Source organism: Triticum aestivum, chromosome 2B (genome assembly GCF_018294505.1).
Source record: "Triticum aestivum cultivar Chinese Spring chromosome 2B, IWGSC CS RefSeq v2.1, whole genome shotgun sequence".
Lineage (NCBI taxonomy): Eukaryota > Viridiplantae > Streptophyta > Magnoliopsida > Poales > Poaceae > Triticum > Triticum aestivum.
The window spans coordinates 16499147-16509105 of record NC_057798.1 but is presented as its reverse complement, the minus strand read 5'-3'; the positions used below and the strand labels follow the sequence as shown (position 1 = coordinate 16509105).

The 9959-nt window shown below is 46.6% G+C and overlaps 1 non-coding gene and 1 pseudogene across 1 annotated transcript; both read right to left on the bottom strand.

Moving 5' to 3' along the window:
* The window catches only part of LOC123038768 (indolin-2-one monooxygenase-like), an 8705-nt pseudogene extending 7003 nt beyond the window's left edge, over window positions 1–1702 (bottom strand).
* Window positions 1703–2053: 351 nt separating this feature from the next.
* On the bottom strand, window positions 2054–2188 carry LOC123047831 (small nucleolar RNA Z247). The gene has a single exon (XR_006423178.1). It is a non-coding gene; the product is annotated as a small nucleolar RNA Z247 (small nucleolar RNA).
* Between the last annotated feature and the right edge of the window lie 7771 nt (window positions 2189–9959).

Below are 9959 nucleotides of genomic sequence, written 5' to 3'. Positions count from 1 at the left end.
AGCGCGTGGAGACGTGGCGGGTGCAGATGCAGCGGGATGGGCGCGAGGCGACGCTGCGGGACTGGTGGGCGCCACCCAGTCAGCGCGGTCGGCCACCAGGCCAGGTGAGGCCAGGCGCATGGGGGGATCCACCTGGGATCGCGCGCCGCCAGAGACAGCAGGCTGGGCGGGCGAATCTGCCTGGGATCGCCCGCTGTCAGCCGAATCAGCAGCAGTTTCCGTGCCCAGCTTGTTTGTTTCCTCACACATAAAATGACAGCGCGAATTTGCACAAACATCAACAGAATCAGAATTTCCTTGGGATTTTTGTACATGATCAAGTTCATTTAATTCCCCCTCATGATCAGGTAGTGTGGTAGGATCAAAAAGGAGGGCAATTTCTGCACGAAGCAAGGCTCCCGCATTGGGATGTAATTTGGCAAATGGAAAGAGTGTCTCATCAAAAATAACATCACGAGAAATATAGATACGTCCGGTAGAAATTTCAAGGCATGTATAACCTTTATGAAGATTACTATAGCCAAGATATACACACTGAGTGGATCTAAACTCAAGTTTATGATGATTGTAGGGGCGCAAATTTGGGTCACAAGCACACCCAAATATTTTAAGATAGTTGTAATCAGGTTTTTGATGATAGACACGCTCTAACGGAGTAGTGTTGCCAATAACTTTGCTAGGGAGCCTATTGATAAGATAAGTGGCAGTGATAAAGGCTTCATCCCAATACTTGAGAGGCATGGAAGCATGAGCTAAAAGAGAAAGGCCAACTTCAACAATGTGGCGATGTTTGCGCTCAGCGGAGCCATTCTGTTGATGAGCATGAGGGCAAGATACATGATGGACTATCCCAATGCTACGGAAAAAAGAGTGGAGTTTCTCATACTCCCCTCCCCAGTCACTTTGGACAACAACGATTTTCCTATCAAACTGGCACTCAACAAGTTTCTGAAATTCTTGGAAAATAGAGAAAACCTCATATTTATATCCAAGCAAATAGGTCCAAGTGAACTTGCTATAATCATCGATAAAACTGACATAATATTTTTTTTCTACCAAAAGAATCTCGGGCATGGCCCCATACATCAATGAAAATAAGTTCTAATGGAGCATGAGACACACTAGTTGACTTGGGATAAGGAAGCTGATGGCTCTTGGCACATTGACAAGCTTCACAAACAGACTCACAAACTGGACTAGGAGACAAAGAAAGTTTGCCTTTATTGACTATTTGTTTGACAATGATCGAAGATGAATGCCCTAATCGTTGATGCCACCGTGCCAAGGAGGGCTTGATGACGGAGTAGACGTGATGACCCTTGCGACCTAGTGCTCCGGATGGAATGGGGTAGAGCCCTCCAACGCATCTACCATGATGAAGTAGTTCCCTCGTTGCCCGATCCTTGATGAAAAAATAACGTGGGTGAGTTTCAAAGATGGCTAAACGAGACATGGATGCAAGGTTCTTGTCAGCTTGAGGAACATGAAGCACATCTCTAAGAACAAGATTATGTTTGAGTGTAGGGGAATTAATAGAACCTTGACCGATGTGACAAATATCCATACCTCCACCGCTGGCGGTGTGAATCTGGTCGGTGCCGTGGTACCGCTCATGAAGGGCGAGTTGCTCGAGCTCGTTTGTCACGTGATCCGTAGCACCAGAGTCGACGTACCAGACGCCATCACCACCCTGTTCACGCATTGCAGCAGCAACATGGCGATCCGAGGGCACAAAGTCCTCGTCGTAGCGATGCCAGCAGTTAATCACCTTGTGGCCAGACTTCTTGCAAAGCTGGCAGCAAGGGCGACCATGGGAAGGAGGGCGGCAGCCATTGTTGTTGCTGAAGCCGCCGCCATTGCCGCTGGTGTTGTAGCTGCCCCTGCCATGGGAGCCAGAACCCCCACCAGAGCGGGCGCCATCGCCTGGAGGAGCGCCGCGTCCGTGCCCACCGCCGTGTTGCCCCTGGTGACCGCGCCCACGGCCGCGGCCACGAGAGATTGAGTTGACAGAGGACTACCAAAGGTCGCCGCCATGGAGGAGGGTGAGGCGGGCATCAAAAACTGAGCAGCTGGCTTAGAGTTCTTGGACGGTGATGGATTCCATCCTGGCGGCAAGCGCAGAAACCACCGGGTTGTACTCCATGTCCAAGCCAGCAAGGATTTTGGAGACGATCTCCAGATCAGAGAGGGCCGCAGCTGTGCTTGCGACCTCACCGGTGAGACTTTTGATCTTACCAAGATAATCAGCCATGGACATGTTACCTTTCTTGAGGTTGGTGAGCTTGATGCGAGTGTTTATCGCTTGGGCTTGACTTTGAGCAGCAAACATGGCATGGATGCTGCGCCACACCTCTGCCGGCGTTTGGAGCGTGGTGACCTGAGCAAGAATCTCACGGGAAAATGAACCCATTAAGTATCCTTGAAGTTGTTGCTGCTGTGCATACCAGAGGGATCTCGCAAAGTTGAAGATTTGTTCTTCTTTGCTGTCCTTGGTGATGGTGAGGGTGGCCGGCGGTGGCGGGCTCTTCTGGTCGAGGTGGTGCTCCATCTGCGCACCTCTGATCTGCGGGAGCACGGTGGCCTTCCAGAGCAGGAAGTTGCCCCTCGTAAGCTTCTCTTGTGGTGGCGATCCGAGGGAGGTGGTGTTGTGGGTGGAGGTGGAAGATGATGCAAAGGTGGAGGATGGGGTGGTGGAGAGCACACCCATGGTGCTTGGCATCATGGCAGCGGCGGTGGTGGACATGGTCTCGGTCTCGGAGGTAGCTAGATGCAATCTCTCTCGATTGGATGAGGAAGAGGCTCTGTTACCGTGTAAAAGTATTTGGGAAGCGTAGAACACTTTGTCTCGGGCCGCATGTATATATTGGGCAAAAGCCTTGGCATACAAGTTACAGGGAAGATCGACCATATCGGTCGTTACAAAGAAATGAGAACAAGAAGAAGGGATAGAGATGAAGTATAGAATTTAAACAAACTTCTATCCCTATACAACTCCTAAACGTCTATCCCAACAGAGCTCTTCCTGGCAAAGACGCATACATAACCAACGTCCCTTGTCTAATGCGCCACTGGTCAGTGCTCTTGGCCTACGCACGGAGTAAATTTGGATGTAACTTTTCGAGTAGATGATTTTTCATATAAAAAACTTTTTCATCCGAGTCAGTATGCAAAAGTTATGCCCATTTTACTAAATTCTAGAGAGATTTTGCAAATAAAGTCGAAATTCACATTTGGAAATTTTCCCAACAACTAGACCACATATCACATGGGAAACTTATTTTCTTTTATTTTTTTGACATTTTCATCATTTTCTTTTATTTTTTTGAAAACTGAAAAGGCGATCCACAGGGGGGGTAGAGTTTGAAAATGGGACCTTTAGTACCGGTTCGTGCCATGAACCGGTACTAATGCCTCAAACCCCATTAGTACCGGTTCATGGCACTAACCGGGACTAAAGGTCTAACCCTTTAGTCCCGGTTGGTGCCACGAACCGGTACTAATGGGCATCGCACCCTTTAGTCCCGGTTCGTGCCACCAACCGGGACTAAAAGGTCCAGACGAACCGGGACAAATGGCCCACGTGGCCCGGCCAGCCCCCTGGGCTCACGAACCGGGACTAATGCCCCCATTAGTCCCGGTTATGGATTGAACCGGGACTAATGGGCTAACCCGGCCTGGACCAAAGCCCTCTTTTCTACTAGTGATGACTGATAAGCAATTCAGATGTGAAGTATATAGAATGACATTTTATCATGCGTCCTTAATGTGTTTTAGGTCCCTAGCAATAGTATCGGACGCCATTGATTGCTGGCTGGAGACCGTTTTCTGCAAAAGAGAGTTAGTTCTTCTTTGCCACCCACATCTTCAGGGGTGGCTTAGAAGCAATGAGTCTAAGTGCAGCATCTGAGAATTTTGGCTTTGAAGCCCTAGCAAATAGCCTTGCAGGAGATGAATGATACTCATATGAATAAGCAGAAAAGTTCTTAGTCCTATGAACATAGCGGTTCGAAGACACACGCTCATATTCATAAGTCTGAGCATGATTTCCCTGCAAAACATCGGCGTTAGGGTGAATCATGTGAGTCATGTATCTGTATGAAGCCTTTGGGCCATGTGAAGCTATAGGTCTGGGGTTTGTCTTCTTCCTTGGTGGTGTCATGACGACATTCACAGGAAGATTCTCAATGTACTGCTTAGGTACCCAGATCTTCTTCATAGGTGGTCCATTCCTGCAGTTAGTACCAATGTACTTGGCAAACACTTCACCATTCTGATTCTTAAACAGTTTATAGTTTGCATCAAAGGATTCATCAATGATAGTAGGATTAGCATAGGTAAAGCTAGATAAAGTGGATGGACCTATTGAAGGTTCCTTTGCAGCAACCCATGTGGTTTTGGGGTACTGCTCAGGCTTCCAGTACGAGTCATCAACATTCATTTTCCTCTCGAACCCAACACCCTCTTTCCTATGGTTTCGGTTCAGAATCTGCTTTTTGAGGACATCGCAGAGAGTCTGATGTCTCTTCAAATTTTTGTACATCCCTATTTCAAGCAATGTCTTCAACATAGCATTTTCATCAACAATAGCAGTGGTATCCTCCGCAGAGGGGTTAGTAACCACATCAGTAGGTGAAGACAATGAAACAGTAGCAGCAGTGGAACATTCAGCAACAGATGTAGCGTTATCACGCTCAATGCATTTTAGACATGGTGGTTCAAATCCATCCTGAGTGGGACTGATCTGTTGAGCGCGAAGTGACTCATTCACTTTTTGAAGATCTTCATGAGCCGCTCTCAATTTCTCAAGCTCTTGTTTCCTTTGAAGATAATCATAGGAGAGCCTTTCATAAGTAGTTGAGAGCGTTTCATGACGGCCTTCAAGTTCTTGGTACTTAGCATGAAGATTTTTTATGTCTTCAACTAAGGACTGTGAACATGTCATTTCCGCGTCCAACAGGTCATCGCTTTTGTCTAACAGTTTTTGAGTATGTTCCATAGCCTTTTGTTGTTCAGTTGCAATTTTAGTAAGTGTTTTGTAGCTAGGTTTGAATTCACAATCAGAGTCACCTTCACTTGATGTTTGAAAGTAAGCATCACGTGGTTTTACCTTGGCACCACGTGCAATGAAGCAGTAGGTGGGAGTAGGATCGTCTTTGTTATCAGCTTCAGTGTTGGTGTGGAAGTCATTGTCTTCAATGTTGAAGATGGACTTGGCAACATAGGCAGTGGCTAGAGCCAGACTTGCAACGCCAGGGTCGGACTCCTCTCCAGACTCCACCTCCGCCTCCTCAGAAGCAGACTCCTCCTCTGAATCCATTTCCTTGCCAACAAAAGCACGAGCCTTGCCAGATGAGCTCTTCTTGTATGATGAAGATTTGGAAGAAGACTTAGAAGAAGACTTTGAAGACTTCTTCTTCTTCTTCTTGTCATCAGAATCATATTCCTTGCTCTTCTTCTTCTTCTTCTCATTGTCCCACTGTGGACACTCAGATATGTAGTGACCAGGTTTCTTGCACTTGTGGCAGGTTCTCTTCTTGTGATCATGGGTGGAAGCTTCATCATTCCTTGAGCTGGATCGTGAAGACTTTCTGAAGCATTTCTTCTTAGTGAATTTCTGGAACTTCTTCACAAGCATAGCAAGCTCCCTTCCAATGTCTTCAGGATCTTCAGAACTGCAGTCAGATTCTACTTCAGATGAGGAAACAACTTTTGCCTTCAAAGCGCGAGTTCGGCCATAGTTTGGACCATAGATATCTCTTTTCTCAGATAGCTGGAACTCATGTGTGTTGAGCCTCTCAAGTATATCAGACGGATCGAGTGTCTTGAAGTCGGGACGTTCTTGTATCATGAGGGCAAGGGTGTCAAAGGAGCTGTCAAGTGATCTCAGCAATGTCTTGACGATTTCAAGCTTGGTAATCTCAGTTGCACCAAGAGCTTGAAGTTCATTTGTGATGTCAGTGAGGCGATCGAACGTGAGCTGGACATTTTCATTGTCGTTTCTCTTGAAGCAGTTGAGGAGGTTGCGAAGAACACTGATTCTTTGATCTCTCTGGGTTGATACGCCTTCGTTGACCCTGGAAAGCCAGTCCAAGACTAGCTTCGACGTTTCCAGAGCACTCACACGGCCATACTGTCCTTTGGTTAGATGACCACAGATGATGTTCTTTGCAGTAGAATCCAGTTGAATGAACTTCTTGACATCAGTAGGGGTGACACCTTCACCAGTTTTGGGAACGCCATTCTTGACGACATACCAGAGGTCGACATCAATGGCTTCAAGATGCATCCGCATCTTATTCTTCTAGTCGGGATATTCGGTTCCATCGAACACGGGGCAAGCAGCGGAGACCTTGATTATCCCTGCAGTTGACATAGCTAAAACTCCAGGTGGTTAAACCGAATCACACAGAACAAGGGAGTACCTTGCTCTGATACCAATTGAAAGTGCTAGTATCGACTAGAGGGGGGTGAATAGGCAATTTTTATTGAAGTCTTCAAAACTTGGAAGTTTCAAAGACAAACAATAGAAATGACCTAGTTGATATGCAGCGGAAGATAAACTACCATAAGCAAGCCATAGTCAAGTATGCAATGATGTGAAGGTACAGGACTAATAGCAGCTAAGTAGTAAGGATCAGGATGGAAGATAGTATGAAGCCAATCAACAGTAGTAGTCAAGCAATGAAGTCAAACAGGTATGGCAGACAGGCAATGACTTCACGAAGACAAACTTAAGTAAAGGATGGAAAGGATAGAACCAGTTGCTTGTTGAAGACACATGATTTGTTGGACCAGTTCCAGTTGCTGTGACAACTGTACGTCTGGTTAGGGAGGCTGAGATTTAACTCAGAAGACCGTGTCTTCACCTTATTCCCCTTGAGCTAAGGACACCCAGTCCTCGCCCAATCACTCTGGTAAGTCTTCAAGGTAGACTTCCAAACCTTCACAGACTTCGTTCACCGGCAATCCACAATGACTCTTGGATGCTCAGAACACGACGCCTAACCGGCTGGAGGATTCACAGTCCTCAAGTGTAATAAGTCTTCAGGTCACACAGACAGAAGGACTTCAGTGATGCCTAACACTCTTTGGCTCTGGGTGTTTGGGCTTTGTCCTCGCAAGGATTTCTCTCTCTTAAATGCTTCGAGGTGGGTTGCTCTCAAACGACAAAAGCCGTGCACAAACTCTGAGCAGGCAGCAATTTATGGTGTAGGGGGTGGGCTATTTATAGCCACTAGGCAACCCGACCTGATTTGTCCGAAATGACCCTGGGTCACTAAGGAACTGACATGTGTTCCAATGGTCAGATTTCAAACACATACGGCAACTTTACTTGGGCTACAAGCAAAGCTGACTCATCCAGCTCTGGATAAGATTTGCTCTCATTGTCTTCGCTTGAAGACATAGGATTTGGGTTGAGCATCACTTCAGTCACTCTGACTTAGTTCACTTGGATCCCACTTAACAGTATGGTGGTTCCTATGACTCAACAAAGAAGAAAAGGAGACAACGAAACCACACAGTCTTCGCGCTCCATAGTCTTCACGTAATGTCTTCTCATGTCATAGTCTTCAATATGAATATCTTCTCATACCACCATTGTCTTCAATGTCTTCATACATTTTTAGGGGTCATCTCCGGTAGGTAAACCGAATCAATGAGGGACACTACCTACGTTATCCTGCAATTCTCACAAACGCATTAGTCCCTCAACCAACTTTGTCGTCAATACTCCAAAACCAACTAGGGGTGGCACTAGATGCACTTACAGTGACAAGACCATTGTTGCCTCAACGACCGCCATGCCGGAGCCACCACCACAGATCAAGGGAGGCGGGCGCCGCCGAAGACGAGGGCCGTCCTGCACGAGGCATATGTACAACTGGTCGCAGCTAGGTTGGATCTCAGAAGACGTCAGGCGCAGCTCATGGGGAAAACAACCTGCCGCCACCATGGCCACGACCAGTCCGCTCCGTCCGACACCAGCTGTCGGAGACCATGACACCATATCCAGCAGGAGGGGAGGGGAGCGCGTGGCAAGAGAGGCGCCTGATCTGCCCTACCGCCACCATCCGCCATCGCAAGACCTCGCCGCCGCCGCGGGTCTGCCCGAGCGCTGCTCACACGGCCACCTCGATTGGACCACCACCAGCACTGGGGCCGTTGGCCCGGCTCCCAAGCTCCGCCGCCTAGACACGTCGTCTGGGGCCACCGCGTCGTGCCAACGGGAGCACTCCCCGTGCGAGGTATCTCAGCACGAGAAGACATCCCCGCCACCACCGTTGGCCAAGCAGGCTTTGCCTGCCGGCTTCCTCTGATGGTGGCGGGGGAGCAGATGGCGAGGATGGAGGTGGCGGCGACTAGGGTTTCCGCTGGAGCCCCCACCCCTCACGCGTGAGCGGTGCGGGCGTACAGAGAGGATTACGAGCTCACAAATCTCTGACACCGAGGCCATCAAATCTTTTAGGATAATATCATACTCCCATGCCTCTCCTCCTCCTGCCAAAGAAAAGAACTTCGCAACTTCTTGATTTTATTCATGTTATCCTCATACCATTTTACACATGACATATATGGATAATATAACATTAATTATCATAACAGTGTGGTTCCAGTAAATTAAATTTGGCATTATTCTTAAAAACGCATTTGGCATTCAATCCCGCATGTTACTCATCGACTCGCTGGATAGCCGGGTATAGCATTTGTTGAGGGATTCGGCACATACACAAGGGCAACCTACAAATAGATTGATGGCAGGGAGATAACATGAAATTTCATAATACTGGCAATTTAAGTGACCACCTCATTGTTAACACGAATAGCGAAAAATATGCTTGTGGTAACTGTTTATGCCTTGGGTTGACATGAGTTGCAGGACACCTTCCTGGATAATGTCGGCTTGTCGGATTTATGGCCCCCCATTGTTATTAGGAGACTTGAACATGTACACACATGTACATGACCATAATAGTTCAAATATAATGTGGATACTCACGTATACTTTTAGCGATTCGATTCTTAGGCTTCGCTTTGCTAATATTAAGATCCCAAATGGATGCTATATCTAGACTAGTAACTGGGGAATTTATCATAATTGTTAAATTAAAGGGAGTGCCATCAACAAATATTGGAACCATGATTTTTTTCTAAACATATATTATTGCGCTTTCATTGGTTGCATCTGATCACATCAATATGCGGGTTGAATTCAACAAAAGCACCATGGGCAACATGTTTTTTTTTTTGTTTCTCACAGAGGCACTGCACGAGGGAAGCACATGCCAATACGATGTTCAACTTCAAGCTCAAGAGGTTGTGTGCGGCAGTTAGAAGTTGGTTTTGAACCAAAAAGGATTTGTCCCGCTTCTCTCAAATAATAATAAGATGCTCTACTCGCTCAACTCACTAGAAGAGCACATGCTTCTTTCCAACACTGAGTTTGTTCACTACAAAAACATTTTCGAGAAAATATCATTTCTTCTCTCTTTGCTAGATGTAGACGCGGAGGGCAAAGATGATTAATTTGGTGCAACTTGGAGCGAAAATCTCTCATTCTTTCACAATGTTACACATTTTCACTCCAGAAGTAATAATATAATGGTATTGGTTTGCAATGGTGCATAGCACTTTTATAATGAATAAAAGTTAAAATTGATACAAACTATTTCTGAAATTTATTGTCGTCTCCACCCACACTCTTTGGCCATGGTTTATTTAACGGTTATGTTTTAGTTGAGGGGAACGATATCTTCCACTGCATGAACTTCTATTGAAAGTCTGAAATAAATCTAGGAAAGTGTGAGCACTTGAACACATGGTGTGGGCTCGTTCCACCACAAAGAACCAGAACAACTAAGCTGCACTCGGTTCTCGTCTGGCAGAGATCTTATGGCAAAGAAATTACAAGCTAATTAGATTAGATGGGTGCACAATATCGTTCCGTATGGTCAAGCACA